The sequence below is a fragment of the Mchenga conophoros genome, linkage group LG3 (genome assembly GCF_057382185.1).
Source record: "Mchenga conophoros isolate Kocher_MC1m ecotype Shallow Benthic linkage group LG3, M_conophoros_male_GT1.1, whole genome shotgun sequence".
NCBI classification, from domain to species: Eukaryota; Metazoa; Chordata; class Actinopteri; order Cichliformes; family Cichlidae; genus Mchenga; species Mchenga conophoros.
The window spans coordinates 22,219,784-22,236,520 of record NC_140528.1 but is presented as its reverse complement, the minus strand read 5'-3'; the positions used below and the strand labels follow the sequence as shown (position 1 = coordinate 22,236,520).

The following is a 16,737-nucleotide window of genomic DNA, read 5'->3' as shown; positions in this document are numbered from 1 at the left end:
TCGCTGTCAGAGCGCATCAGGATGTCCACTACTTCCTCGGTACCGTGCCATCGTGAAAATGCCTACTCCCGCGCTACGGCTTATTCTTATAACCTCTCCTGCCTGCACCTGCATAAACAAGCTGAGGTTGGCGACAAAATAAAGTCTAATTTGTTTTTTATTCTTGTTTTCATGTTAGATTTGTTTGCATTGCAGGGTGTACTTCAAAGAGGGAAGGCTTTTATCTAAACTTAGAATGAGACAGACACAAATTTTTTTTTCTTTTAGGCAGAGAGACCTTTATTTTATTTATTTTTAAATATAAAGGTCAAAATGCACCCTCTAACAGCCCTAAGGGCAGAAAATGGTCCCGAACGAGCAGCGGGCCAAGCTGCTGCTGCACTCGGGGAATGAGTCTGCCTTTCCCGGGTGTATGTCTCGAGCAGCCCGCTGGAAAAGGTCTATGTTCCAGCAGGCGTCACATGCGGAACAAGGGCGCCACCCGGTGGCCAAATAAAAAAAAATTACAAAATTACAATCCTTGTCCAACACGGAACCGAAACAGAAGCCATCACCCATACGTTAATGGTAATAATTCTGCGGTGAAAAATTGCGTTTATAATGGGTTTCAATGGGGCGATTTATGGCTCTAGGACCTCATGTGGATGGCGGTTTGTAGCTTAGCCACTTTAAGCTAATCTAATAAACGGAGACTGCAATTCTAAAGAAAAAAGAAAAAAAAAGGGTCGGAAGGTTTGGCTATATTCTATTCAACACAGTGAAAATGGCCTAATATTAAAAAACGCTGGGGATGAAAAATGGCTGTAGGTCCTACTGAGGGTTAAACTGCAAAGCAAGCCACGCACATGGTGCAGGCCACTTCTGTGGGCTCTATCAGGGATTTATGTGACTAGTCGACTAATTGTCACTAGTCTGTATCAGACTTACCAGTCGTTCAATCTAATTGTTAACATTTTAATTGATGCCCAATGCTGGTACATTGTGTTCTAAATGTTAGGCAGCGATCTACCACCAGATGGTGCACTGTTGTTGAGAAACACCATAAATCTATTAATCTACCCTGATCTTCTTGTTAACACTGAGATCGCAGATACACGCAGAGGAAATTAGTTTCCTGAGAGGTGGAAAACCTCTCCTTTAGGAGAGCAGTTAAGTCAATGGGGGAGGGGCTCAGAGTAGAGTCACTACTCCTTCACATCAAAAGGTGACAGCCACCTTGGCCAGGAGGCTGTTCCAGCTGGGCACGTCCTACCAGTAGGAGGCCCCAGCATCCTTGGTCATGCTAGCTGCTAGCCAGTTTACATCTATCAGCTGTGGTCAGGAGTAGTCCTTCCTGCTGCCCCCACAACCTGACTAGAAAACGGCTGTATAATGTATTACCTGAATCATTCTCGCCACACTTAGACGTACTTTTAGATTCTCAAATGATTGTCATATTTTAATAGAACATCTTTTGTAGTAATGCATTTTCATTTGTATTTAACAGAATGTGATAAATGGTTTAAGATACCTCTGCGTCTAGTTTGACAGTTTCTATTAATCAGTTCTGAAAATCAACTCAATATCTGAATGTTCCTTAGTTTTACATTAGTTGGTTAGTCTAATTATTTCCCCCTCGATTAGTCGACTAGTAAATAAGACGCCAGGAACATCCCTACTCTTCAGACAAAATGTGAGTATGAATTACACACCAAGGTATTAAAATGGATATGGAGTATGGCTTTGGTTTACCATAAACAGCTGATGTAAGGACATCATTAATGTACTCTGTCCAATGAACACTGGAAACAAGACTGCACTGACCTTGCTGGCAAACCTCAATGAGTTCAGAGTTTCCCCAAAGCTGTCGGGCTCCGGAGCAATGTTAACAAACATCAAGCTGCAAATAAAGACATCCAAAATTAGTGCCAAAGAATAAACAGTCACAATCTGAAGTGATGAGATCAAACGCTGTTAAATATTTTTTGGGGATAAATTCCTTCAGTTTTATGTGTCGTCATTATAAAGATTTGTGATGTCAACAAACTCACGTTTTGCCATTTCCCCCCCAAACATCCCTGAAGGAGGTACGTGAGCTTCGAGTTCCTGTAAGCTACGTAAGTCTCCTGGAACACAAAGGCCAAAAAAATCATTAATACTGTAAATGTAAAGAAAGCAGGTGTGACATCTAAGACTACAGAAACTGCAGCTGCAGACCTTTTTGGCCAGAGCGGCGATAACGACGCCCAGGTTGGACAGTGAGCTGTTGATGGCGGTCATCTCTTTGAAACGGTCACCCTGAGACTGGCTCTTCACCATTCGCTCACTGCCAGCCAAGTCCACCAGGCACAGAGTGGCTACACACACAGAGAAAACCAACTCTTATAGGAAGCAGTGATCCGTTTTTCCTTCCATTAAAGGTAGTTTTAATACTTTACAAAACACTTCTTTTAGCGCTCAGGGGCTCAAACATTAACGTTGAGTCATCAGAGCAGATTTTGCACTGGTTACAGTAACAATAACTAACCAGACTAAATATTATAGATCCAAAAAGAAGAAACCACATTCCTGATGCTGGTACTTCCAGTGTGATACATTTGCACTTGACATCCCTGCCGGCATTAACTCCCTCAATATCCAGCTGGAAGACTGAGTGGGAGCGAGACGAGCGGTCATTCTGGGCTGTCTGGGCAGTGGAGCGATTCTGATTGGCCAAAGCAATCAGACGGAGAACCTGAGAGGACGAGGGAACGTTTTAAAACATAGAGCATCGATAAAGTTTGATGTATTTTCAAAGTTTGGTAACAATTTGTCAGCAGATTTGAAATTAATTTGTTCTGAGCTACAGATGTCTGTCTGCTGTACCTGATCCTCATTGGAGACCCGCTCATAGGTGAGATTAGTGATTGTCAATTCGTTGCTGGCTGTCTTGCGGATCTCATGCTCAGGTCTCTTGCTGGACTTGCCGGTGAACACAAGGTCCCTCAGGGTCTCATTGTAAATTTCGACGAAGCTCGCTGTGAACGTGAACTGTGAAGTGAGTGGGGGTTAATGCCCCACACTCTTTTCTGTCACTGCTTTGAATGCACAGACTGGTCTTAATGTTGATCTTTGTAATCTTCAGTGTTACGACCCGGCTCAAAAGCCGCAACATAAAAACAGAGATGAATAGCAGAGTGTGGGTGAGAAGAGGTTTCATCCTAAAATGGAAAACCAGGTTGGCTAAAATGGCTGGTGCCACCAAGGCAAAGACTAGTGCACTGCCGGGAAGCTTGCCTCAGGTATGCTTTTATCCACACCTGACTAGGTGTGGCCAATTAGCACCAGCTGAAAACACTGAGACGATTAGAAGCTGCAGAGGGACGTAACATTCAGTATTGATATTTGTAAATGTAAACTATGAGGATTTATTTATTTTTAATTCTTTTCTTTTTTTTTCCCTCTTTTTTTCTTTTTCCAAATAAATGTCCCGATTGAGTAATGAAACTAACCCAAAGGAGAATTCTAACAATATTAGACAGGCCATTCAATATGCTTTATCGTGGACAACTCGTGGCTAAAAACCCACACACACACACACACACACACACACACAAACCTCTAATCAAACATGAAAACGGATAATCCAGCTGAAGCTTCAGACAGCCGTCAGACAGTGAAACACTGCTGGACTCGAATAACAAAGACGCTGCTTTGACGGGTGAGGGAGTTTCAACAAGTCTGCAACGACTCAAGCATCAAACTACAGAACTATTCTAGCGGACATGGTGCTCTAATGACTGCTTCATTAACGCAGCTCAGAAAGGATCAAACATATCAATAAATCATAAAACACAAAACGTCTCTTATTGCCCAGGGCTCAGGAAGTGAGTGTGTTCCTTATAGCCTATTAAACCTTAGCAGGTTATTTTGATGTGTTACAGATGAAACAGCTATCCAGTAACATTCAGCTACAAAAACGCTTTTTTATAATTACTTTTTTACAGCTTCGCACTTTTACACAAGTTTTATCATCAGTGTCACAATGGCTGCTGCTAAAATTGAGTACAAGATATTTGTTGGCCTGATTAAAAGGTCTTGATGCGTGCTCAATCATCAGGGAAGTAAATCTCCAAAAGTTGATTCTGTTCTTCTGGACGTAGCGTTTTCAGTCAGAGAAACCAGCCGACTGAAGGAACAATGGGCTGGGAGGTCAGTTCCTTAATCATGATTATGCAAATTCTCATGACCATTGATCAACAACCACTGATCAATGGTCCTGAGTACCATTCACAGAGAGTTGGAGAACGGCTGCAATCACAGCATTGTAAGATGGTGACAGATGTACCCTTAGGCCCCCTCCTTGATTCAGAGAGGGTCTTTCCCTTTTCACGTAAATGGCCTCCTTGACTCCGCCCTCAAACCAGCGTTCATTGCAGTTATTGTTGACAATCACATTGTGTCGTGTAACCATCCAGCTCACATATTCAATGTAAATGATTTGTTGAACTGAAGACATGATGAATGTTCCTGCATTAAAACACATCCAGCCTAGTGTTCTCACTCTCCCTAAATGGATCTGTTACATTAGTGATATATGGGAGTTGTGTTTCAGTCTTTTCCACATGAGGACATTTACATTTAGTTTTTGCTTTACTGATGAGTGGCTGGTTAACCTGCAGTGGTTGAAGCATGTGTCGGTCGTCTGGAAGAGTAGGTGTAGAAGACGTCTTTAATGAATGTAATGCTCTGAAAGTGTCAGTGATTACTGTGAATTCATTATAAAAGTGGATTTCAGTGAATAAAGTGAATAAAGACAGGCCCTCATGGTGACGCTCAGGTGTCCATAAAGTGTAACAGGAGAGCTTTGTCATACTTTCAGAGATTTTACATGAGCCAGTCTTTCAACAATTACATAAATAAATAATTCATTCATTCATCCACAGGAAACACAATGCTCATATCTGAAAGTAAACTCTGATATATATCCCCGACTAGAGTTACTACTAAATAAAGGATCGCCCCAAAATGACTAAATATATAAAGACACTCTCCAGAAGAAGTTAAAGGGATTTTATTTATTGTACAAGCAATATCTTCATAAGAATTACAAATTCTGCAGACATATTACCTTCTTACTGAACCTGAACAACTCACACACAGACGTGTCTGCTGCTTATCTTTGTTCAAACATGATGTTTTATCTTCTCTTCAAAACACATTACTCATCTTTCTGGCATCGTGTTACATGAAAACACCTGCATTCTACCTGTGTCATTGTACCACAAAGACAATGATTGCAACACTGTGCTTGCAAAATAGAAGAAATAAGACGACCAGCAAATACATAAAAGATGGTAAAAGTGATTCCATCTTTGTGTCTCCTCCCATTGTTTCCCCAGTCTGTCTAGTTCCCATATTCCCAGGACACCGCTGGACAACAAGTGGGTATTCCAAGACTGAGAGACAGCCAGAGTTGGCAAAAGATCAGACATTCTCCACTTAAGTAGAAGTAAAAATACTATTGTTCCAGTGAAAGTTAAAGTACTGATTCAACTTCATTACTCAGCTAAAGCAAAAAAGTACAGGCTCGAAGCGCTTACAGAGAAAAGCAGACAACAGAATACAACAGAATGCTGATGGCGGCAGTAACACACACTTGGAGGAGAGGCTCCAGCCGTCCATTCCAGCCCTATCCCTAACATTAACTCTAACCATAACTTTAACCTTAACCCTATCAGGTCTTGTTTTACAAAGCGATTCATGATTAGAACAAAAAACACATTTACACATACCGATGATTTGTCACATAGCATCGTTACCTGTTGGGATGAGAACGTGTTGTTTCCAGAGCACCACAAATTGGGGTGTCTGTAGCTCAGGTAGAGCAGGAAACCTACTAATCAGAAAGTTGCTGGTTCAATCCCCGCCTGCTCCAGCCTGCATGCCAAATATCCTTGGGCAAGATGCTAACCCCAAGTTGCTCTCCGATGCATCCATCGGGAGGATGAATGCGTATTAATGTTAGATAGAAAGCACTTACAGAGAAAAAGCATAGAAAAAAGTGAGTGCATGAATGAGGCAAGTTGTAGAGAGTAGAAAGGTTTTATACAAGAACCAGTTCATTTACCGTTATATTTTAGTTTCATTTTCAGTTCTGTACTTTTTACATGTAATATTGATTCATTAGATTGACTACATGCATTAGACCTAACTTGCTGACAGCAAATTTAAACAACCGTAATAATTTAGTTTCAGCGTCTGAAATATTTATTTAGTTTGTTTTTTGTTTTCTTTTTGGCTCCTGATATTAGTCAACTACTATTTGTCAATGTTGAACTAATAATGAATCTAAGAAAAGCTATTTGTCACGGTTGGCCAGCGTCAACCGTGGGGATGTGAGGAAGGAGGAGCCAGGCACGGAGCTCTGAATGCAAGCAGTGCGTTTATTTACAGTGAATGGAAAATAACAATAAATCCGCAGTGCGTTCCCGACTCCCGTGAAATGTCCTCTTCCCAGTGCTAGTGTTCCTTGTCTCCGCTCCTCAGTGTCTGAGCACCCCGTGCTCGCTGCCCTCTCGTCTCCACGCTTCTCCTGGGGAGATAACAAACAGGCAGCCGTAAGACACATACAATGCGGCAGACTATCCGTACTGACTGGCCGAGAGACTAACGTGAAGTCACGCAATGATCCAGCGTCAGAGAGAGCGCCACCGCATTCTTAAGTAGCTCCTCCGACAAGGCTTGATCAGCTGTGTGATGGTCTTCAAGTGTGGCCAACCACCTGGCAGGGCCACACCCACCAGGCCTGAAGGTGCCTGTAAACAGGTGCTCTCAGAAACTCTGGCATCCACACACACACAGATATACCTGCAAGCAGGGAGAACGAGGGACAGCACACCAAAAACACACATGTCCATAACTGCTGGGTCGTTTAGACTCCTGAGCTGTGCACGAGGGGTCGAACACCCACTGGAAGGCCGGGCACTGGTTTTCAACCGTAATATACCTGATGTGCTCAGGTAACCTGTAGCGCCATGAAACCACTGTCACACCAGGGCGCATAAAAATGATGCTTTAAGAGACTGATGGGATCGGGCAGCAGGGAAAACATCCACAAAATGCTACTTTCAGTTTGACTCCCTAAGACTACCTAAACTAAGTAGAGTCATTACATGCTTGTTAAAAGCAAACTCTCATATAGTTTTTAATGTGCTTCTTTCATTACAATGACTAGATAAAGAATGTGGCCCTGTCTCTATTTAACACTGGCTACCCCAAAATGTTTCCAAACCTACAACCGTAACTTTCACTGAGAGATTTTTAGACACGGTTATTGAAGCTGTGGGGTTAATTTTTTAAGTAACATGAGAGAGAGGCAGCAGCATACTGTTAGATTATAATATTATTTTATGCCATGTTATACCCCTAACTAAAGATTGTGAATTATTATGTAGTTTTAGTTTGCATTATTCTCCTGAATTAGAAGAAGCTGACAACTATTGCATTAGTTAAACTGATTTGCATTAAAGTAGACTGCTGATTTATTGTGGATGAATGATATTGTTTTATGATGCATAATACTGCTGCAGAAAGCCATCGCCTTATTTGTCTGATTAGAAGAGAACAGAGCATGCTGGAGTTTTCTGCCCCAACTCAGCAGGAGCAGATAAACGGGGAGCCAAGGTCGTAGCTTAGGCGCCGTGTGAGAGAAAAGCATGTGAATGTTTAGGCTTTTATGATAAGGTGGAGGCACCAGAGGCTATAAGAGTTTGAGCAATGCTCCACCATTTTGAGATCTGAGGCTGTCTGCATCAGTGTCCGTCTCCCACGCGTGTGATCATCATCGTTTGACTCAACCCGACCGGACCAGTGTTGTTATTGTGATTTTTCTCTTGTCTCCATCCCCAGTATTTTGAACCTTAACAGTACCGATTTAAAATCCTACATGTCTTTGTTCTCAGGTTTTCACGTTCACAAACTTTGGTGTCCACGCTATTTGCCTGCCAGGCTGACAATGATTTAGATCACAGAAATCCAACAACATTTTTAAGCTGTTATTCCTGGTTTCACAGTGGAAAACTCCGGGTAACGTCCATTATCTTTGCTCCTGTATAAGACTTTCCTGAATGCTGAGGTTTGGTCTTCCACATGAAATTCAGTACTTTTGTTTCAGTTTCATTAATGATGCATTGATTTTGGACATCGATGTAATATATATGTGATACACGACAGTCTTTGAGTCCGTCCTTCTCATATATAATCCCAGTGTTTTTGCACTTCAGATGATTCCAGTAATGACTGATTTAAAAAAGAAAAGTGAAATATTTCTAATGAACTCACCACGATTCTTATTACAAACTTCATTAAGAGCTGCTGGATCAACAGGGGTGTCCTGGATTTGTTAGTAATATAATATAGTAATATATTATTATTAGTTTTAATTATTTAGTCAAAAATCAATTCCAGACTGCTCTGAGCAACATGCTGCAGCGAGAGTCCTGACAGGGACTAGAAACAGAACATTTATTGGCTCCCTGTTTTATCCAGAATAAAAGATTCTTTTTTCTTTTGTGTCCCGTTTGGATCTATAGCCATCAGAATTGTTGTCTTAAGGCCAAGAAAGATGCCAAGAGGATTTATTTTACCAAGTGGATCATCATGGCCTTGCCATATTGGTCCATTTGATTGACCTTTATTATAATTATGAATTTATTTTATTTTCAGTTGCTACAAACGGGACAGACATGACTGTGGGATAGGACAGGGAGAAAGAATGAAAGAAAGAGAGGGAGAGAAAGAAAACCAAAGGGGAGAAGAGACGGTGAGAAGGGGGGGAAGAGAGAAAAAAAAACCAAAACTCCTGGGTCACCTGTATGGAGAAAAAAAAAACAGAAGAGAAAGCAAACAACAAAGAGCAACATAATAAGAAAAAAAAAGCACCATCACAATAAACTAGCTAGCAGTAGATATCAATAGTTACTAAATAATAAATGATATTGTGCAGCACGCAAGATAGACAGCGCACAATGTGCTTTGAGGCAGCAGCCAAGAAAGCTGTAGTCCGTGTCTGTGAATACCCGTGTGTACACCTGTGTGCATACCTGCGTGGATCAGCATGCTTGTATTCCAAAGGTTTCTCCATGTAACGATCTGCTAGGGAGTGTGTGTGTGTGTGTGGGGGGGGGGGGGGGGGGGGGGCACAGCCCCGTCCTCCAGGGCATGAAGCAGGTATGAAGGAGATCAAAACTCGAGACATCCAGAGGCCCCCAGAACACAAGACACCAAGGAAGACCAACAGAGGGGCAGCCGCGCCACTGTCCCAGTAAGAGCTGAGGAGAGTCCCAGATGAGGGCTCATTCAGCAGCCGCAGAGCAGAAGCCAGGGGGAGTTGCAGTGACGCGCCCGTGAGCTCCGCCAGCAGCCAGCTGTGCCTGAGTGACCAAGCCCCAGGCCGAGAGGCCGGGGGCACCCCACCTCCGGAGTGCCCCAGGCTCCCAGCCCCGACAAGCGGCCGCCAAGGAGTGAGCCGGTGTGTACCCGGACGCCCACCCCCAGACACAAAGAACCACCAACGCACCGACACCTGAGGGAGTCCGCCACCGGCAGGGGAAGTGGTGGTGGGGGGAGATAGGCCTCCAAACCTTGGAGGGCCTGAGATGTCCCCAGAGAGGTGGCGTCTGATACCCAACCTGACATATAGACACAGACATACAGGCACACACAGACACAAACATCCATTCCCCCCCTCATGCTCTCATATGCACTTACTCCACACTCAACCAACGTGGAGACAGACATAAAGAGACGCTGTACACACGATCACACTCCCCAAGCGTACTCTACGAACTGGGTCTAGGTACCCTTGCCCCTGGAGGGGGGAACTGCACCCAGACCCAGGTAGTGTTACCCTTTTCCCTGCAGTGGGGAGAGGCAGACCGCCCCGACTCCGCAGCAGCAGGGAGGCCCCACACCCCAGACCGCAGCCGGACGGCCAACTCCTCCTAGCCCCCCCGCTCCAGCAGGCCGCAGAGGATGGGGGTGAGAGAAGACTCCAAACCTCCCTCCACCCGCTCATTGTAGTGTTGATGCATGTGTGTTCTAAGGTGTAATTAAAACCCAGGAGGGCATGGAGCTACCTGCCAGAGAGCAGCAGGTAAGCGCATAGTCCCTCCTGCTAGCCCTCAATGTCTACGTGTATTTAAAATTGAGAGGTGGGCAACGATGCCAGGGGTGAGGTGTACACCCTGATGGTAACTTGGACTCCGTGTATCGTGCCCACCCCCAAGATCCTATATGTATGTGCAATGAGGGTGTGAGTAATGTGAATGTCTAAGTTGTGGGATAAAATTGTCCATCTCCCACGCGTGTGATCATTAAAATCATCGTTTGACTTAACCCGGCCGGACCAGTGTTGTTATTGTGGTTTTTTTCTCTTGTCTCTTGTCTCCATCCCCATATTTTGAACCATAACAATACACACAGAGCATCAGTGATAGAAAGCTAGGCTAACATAGGGTAGCTACCTGTTCAAGGAGAAACATGTATAGGCCCATCTCAAGTGCCAGTGAACATCTAAATGATTCAGGGAAGACTTTGGAGAAAGTGCTGTGGGGAGATGAAAGCAAATTCCAATTATGTGGCTTTAACTGACCTTTTGAAATAGGAGTGTGATGCAAAAAATAGCATCCCCGCAGTCAAGCAGAGAGATGGAAACATTATGATGTGGGCTACAGGACGACTTAGTCGGGGTTCCAAGCAGTCAGGAAATGTGACATCGTCAGACTGCAGGCCACGGATTGGCTTGTCAGTCGCGGCACTCAATGAGTCATGAGACGGTGTCTTTCACTAAAATCAAAACTGCAGTTTTTTAAAAACCCTGCAACAAGGCAAATAGCTGCACAACACCGTGGTTTCCAAGTGTGACAAAAAGCCACAGATACATCATTCACACATTCACACACTGGTGATGGCAGCTACATTGTAGCCACAGCTGCCCTGGGGCGCACTGACAGAACATTGCAGAACCTTCAGCACCTCGTATGAAAAATATTTGACTGTGTGCATGCTTTTAGCACTGTTTGGATTTGAGAAAATCTAAAATAAATCGAAATTTGCTTTTAGAAGTTGTTTTATAAAGTTCAGTGGTATATTATGCATACAATAGGACATCTATTTAGATTTACATCTTCCACAGAAAAAACTGCACATTACTGAAACTTAGTATACTGGACTTTGTTGTTGTCCCACACAGGTTCAGTTTCGAGTGGTAGATGGCTCAGTGCTCAGTCAACCAAGATTTTATGATAGTGGGCACAATGAGATAGATAAGCTGCTTGTAAACAGTACTTTTATGCTCTCTTTTTCCATTTGGATAAGAAAGAAAGAACCAGGAAACAAAGGCAAACAAATAATCTGTGCCTTTATCCCAGATTCACATTATAGGAACAGCTGCTCAATGACCACTGTAGTCTTTGCTTACAGCACTTTTATCTAGATCTATGCAAAGTGATCCACTACACCTACTTTTACAGTTAAATCATTTTATGAGCACTGATGCCATTTTAATCTGAGTTTCTACTCAAATACAATCAGTAAAGAAAAACACAGTCTGTGACGTTTGTTTTGAAGGAAAAGGTATTCCCTGCAAATGTTTATCTGTGTGAGACTATTCAGAAAACAGTCATTTTGTTTTATAGGTGAGACACTTGGCCTCTTTTTTCCTTGTTCTACGTTTGTCTTTTGTCCGATTACTCTGGAACACAAGATGGAAAACTGATATTCTCATGTTAAAAATATAGAAAAAGGATTTTATCACCCATAAATGTTAACTTCTCATGCCTCTAAGCACAAGCAGGAGCAGAAGTGCCCTCTGAAGTTTGTGTGTGGAAGTGCAAAAGGTAACAGCACCTGGTTTTCCCAGGCGGTCTCCCATCCAAGTACTGACCAGGCCCGACCCTGCTTAGGTCACGATATCGGGCAAGCAGAGCTGAAGAGGAGGATGCAGGAGGCCTGTGTGTGTTCAGCAGCCTGCTGCATTGGAGTTTGCCTGGTAACAGATGACTCAAACAGCCCACACACCCGCTGGACGTGACCGCAAACATGCCCCCCTACACCTTTTACATAGCCCGGCTGCTCGAGTTCTTTTGCTGGTTTTTCCCGCGACCCCCCACCTTCTTCAAATCCAACAAAAGTGGTATCAAACGTTTATGCTACGTTTGTGCTGTAAAAATTTTTGTTTGTGCTGCTATCATTTTAAAGATATTCAAGAAAATTTCTAGAGGTCCCCAGAGGTCAACCAGCCCCCCCACATTAATTAAATCAAACAAAACTGGTGTCAATCAACTGTGCTACGCTTGTGCTGGTTTGTGCTGCTAAAATTCTCGTTTCTGCTGCTTCTGTTTTAAAGATATTAACGAAAATGTAAAGGTCAAAAGGTCTCTTCAGTATCCTTCCTGATGGCAGCAAACTGAAGACGCTGTTGAAGAGATGAGTGGAGTCACCTGTAATGAAGAGGACCTTTCGAATGAGGCAGGCACAGTAGATCTCCTGGGGAGGGAGGCAAGAGAGGACCCTGCAATCCTCTCCACTGCTCTCACTACCCGTTGTCATATTTTTCCTGCAGGACCCAGTGCAGGAGTCATACCACACAGTGATGCAGTTGGTGAGGATACTTTCAATGGTGCTCTTTAGAAGGTGCTCATAGTGGGGGTTGAATCTCTTGTCAGCAGAGTGAAGAGAATTGTTATGTGCATTATTATTCAGCCCCCTTTGGTCTGAGTGCAGTCAGTTGCCCATAGACATTGCCTGATGAGTGCTAATGACTAAATAGAGTGCACCTGTGTGTAATGTAATGTCAGTACAAATACAGCTGCTCTGTGACGGCCTCAGAGGTTGTCTCAGAGAATACTGGGAGCAGCAACACCATGAAGTCCAAAGAAACACTCTGATGGACGTGTGGACAGCAATGCTGCCTTGAACAGTACCGATGTTTCAGGGCTGGGTGACGTTGTTGGGTGGGACATCTACATCCTGACATATCAAGGTTACTTTACTTTTAGGTCAATTTGCTTTACAGAAAAATAATAGCATTTGTCATCAAGATATTTATATGACTGCACTTGCTCAGGTTTGTCCAGATTTCAAACTGTTCTAAAAGTCTTTTGATTGAAATCTGGGGCTGTGTTATTGAAAGAAGCAGAGAAATCGATGAACTGAAGTCCTTTACTCTCTACATGTTTGACAATCAGGTGAAGTAGAATCAAAAGCACGTCCTCCACTCCTCTATTGGGCTTATGTGCAATCTGCATTGAATCAAGCTGAAGTTCAGTGTCTTCCATAATCACATTTCTGATGATTTTTTCAAAGACTGAGGTGAGGGCAGCAGGCCTGAAGTCGTTTAGAACTTTTGGACGACTAGATTTAGGACCAGGAACCACAACAGCTTCTTTCCAAAGAGAGGGCATGAATGATTTATTCAGAATAACCTAAAATATGGGACTGAGTTGTCTGTGACGGTTCTCAGTCATCCAGGTCATTGTAGACTAAGGAGCTTGCAAAGAAAAGCGTCTGGACTTCTTTGAGTTGCTTGAAGACGTTTCACCTCTCATCTGAGAAGCTTCTTCAGTTCTAAGGGTCAGTTGGTGGGGAGTCCCAGATTTAAACCCAGTGGGAGTTTCCCCCCAAAGAGGGACAAAGGACCCCCTGATGATCCTCTACGTAATCACATGAGCCAAGGTGTGAAAGCGGGTGGGGGTCCTAATCAGCCAGGGTTTCGGGTGAGCTCATTGTGAAACCTGGCCCCACCCTATCATGTGATTTCCTGAGGTCAGATGGCCCAGGATGTGAGTGGGCGTTAAGGCGTCTGGGGAGGGAACTCAAAACTGGATTATAGATTATTTATATTATATATTGATATTATTTATCTGAATATTTATTTATCATAACTCTGTTTCTACACTCACTTTATATGAGTGCTTGTTGTTTCTTGTATATTTGCTGCTATGACAACTCAGTTTCCCTCCTGGATTAATAAAGTTTCTCTGATTCTGAAATACAGTGAGCCATTATATTTGTAGTTTCTAACTAACAATATAAAGGCTCTGCAACCGATAGTGCCACAGCACATCCCACTGGCAGCTGAAGGAGCTTTTATACAAAGGACTTTGTAATTGAAGCTTTATTTATACAGGTCGGCTCATTGAGACTCAATGTCTCATTTACAAGAGAGACCTGTTCCAGACACACATATTAAAATTACAACAATAAGAGAAAAGTTTGTGTAATGTACTCAGTCACATTAAAAACGAGAACAAGTTCCCAGAGATGGTTTCACAAAAACATGTGTACGTCTTTTGAAGTCTGCAAGTGAAATCAACGGAGAGCCTTAAATCCTTCGGTTATGTTTTCCATGAAGACGGAGCAGAAAAGGAGAACGCCTTCTTCCCAAGCTCTGCATGAACTGATGGAACAGTGAATGTAATGATGTCCTGAGACTGCAGGCTGTGACTAAACTGTTTGCCTAACATGTACTCTGATGAATAGGAGGCAGTAACCCAGAAACAGATTGATAGATAAAATGATACTAATGGACCATCCTGTGTAAGACCAATGAGGACCAGTTAACCAGAGAACACAGAGTATAGTGGTGTTCTTCTGTTGTAGAGAAAGATTAAAAATATAAGACACTGGCTCAGCTATGATATTTGCAGCCAAGTGCAAGAAGGAAGGAGAACGATTGTGAGGACGAGTTTCTGGTGTTGGGGCTATTCAAAGCCTTACAAACCTCTTCTACTGTGACAGGTGTGAAGGTAAAGGTATCAGTAAGCAGGAACTACGAGCAGAGTTGTGTGCAAGAGGTTTACCATCAGATACTGTGCTGAACAAAGAACAAGAAGCAACAAAGTGTTTGTTAAAGCAACATTTCAGTTTTGTGTGACACAGGAGTGGAGTCGATATTTAAGTGAGGAGGAAGCTCTGAGGAGTCACAGCTGGCAGAGACACTTTATAGTTTGCCAAAACCTCCTACGGTCGTTTGGACTGTCAGTCGTTAAAGTAAAAAATAGTTACATCTTGATGATGGAGGCAGTAATCCGATTACACAGCTAATGAAAACGTAGCCAATCAGCATCAGAGCCAGACTTCCTGCCCAGGCCTGGTTTCTCTCATGTAGGAGATCGGCCGGTACTGAACCAAACCAGGCCTGTCCCGACCTTTCACCCTGACCTGGCAAAAAGGGGCGTGTCTGTCCACAAAGTAGACACAACTCTCCTGTAAATGTTCCCAAACTGACATTGTCAGCCTGTTTAATACGACCCCAGTTCAAACTGATGCGGGCTCGGAGCGTGAGATTTTAGTGTTTCTCACAGCACCAACTACGCAGTGATCACTCAGGTCGTTGGCAAAAACTGCAGATGTGGAAAACTTACGCAGCATATTAGTTAAAAAGGTCAATAAGAGCAGATTTATCTGGGTGTTTAGGATCAAGGCGTGTGAGGCTTTAAATAATTTGAGTCAGTTTTAAAAACAAGCAGCGTGCCTTAAAATCATCAGACACAGAAGAAAGCCAGTCCCAATGAAAACCATCCATCTGAAAGACGTCATTAAAATGCAGCTCAGATAAAAGTTGAACCAGAGACGGTGATGTGCTGGGGGAAGCAGGTGGAGGCTGATAGCAGCCAACAACAGTCTGATTTCCAAACAGATCAATAGTTAAGGCCAAGATTTCAAATGGCTGAGGTGCAGATGGAGAGAACAAGACTTGAGCAGCAAGACAGAGCTTCACATAAACTTCCAGACCTTCGCCTTTTCTGGGACAGTCTGAGAGCTAAATGTTAAATCCATCAGTTGCTACGTTTTTATCCAGTAAAGATTTGGAAAGTCTCAGAAACAACAATGATACCAGCACTGGTTGAACAGGCCCAGATTCCAATCATATCCATGTCAGGAAGCACACGACGTGATGCACGTGTAACCCAGACAGTTTTTAACATCTGCTGGTGTTTCACATTCAGCCAGAGGCCCAGGGTTAGGTTGGATACCAGACAATAATAAAAGCATCGTTATTAGACTCTAGAGCTCGTTTATAGCTGACACCACATGTAGAGTTTAAGTTCACACAGAGACGATGACATTTTTCTACAACCAGCAAACAATAAACAAGAAATGTAACAAGAGTTTCAGAAGAAGCTGTTTTACAGAGAAATGATTCCCTGAAGACAAAATTATTATTATCATCTTTATTTCTCCAGGTGAAAATTTAATTGAGATTAAAAATGTTGTTTTCAAGAGAGACCTGGCATCGTGGCAGCAAGAGTCAGAAATACATCATAATTCAAACAAATACAAAATAGGAAAAACATCCTACATAAACTTCATAAAGTTTCATTAACAGACTTTGAACAATGGACTTCAAACTTCCCCCCAAAACAACAGAAACACATTTGAAGACAATGAATGACATTTATCCCTCTAAAGAAGGACTTAGACTACGATTTAATATGAATGAGAACATGTTCATAAATGGATGCAACCAAAGATTTCATCAATCCCTGATTTAGAGACAACAGAACGTTTGGTTTGATTTCAGAAGATAAGAATGACGACTGAGTTGGAAGATTGTTTTACGTTTAGTCAAATCTTTCATACATAAAGTCGGATTACAAAATCATCCCCTAAGTTTGTTGTTTTATTCAAGGAATTGAAATTATAGAGAAAATCTGTGAAATGACTTAAAGAAAACAAACCACAAAAACTCTGATACTCTAAACCCCCTGGTTT

General features: G+C 42.9%; 1 pseudogene; it reads right to left on the bottom strand.

Annotated features, from left to right (window-relative positions):
* Positions 1 to 1,509: 1,509 nt before the first annotated feature.
* Positions 1,510 to 5,236, bottom strand: LOC146577696 (carboxy-terminal kinesin 2-like; annotated as a pseudogene).
* Positions 5,237 to 16,737: the final 11,501 nt, after the last annotated feature.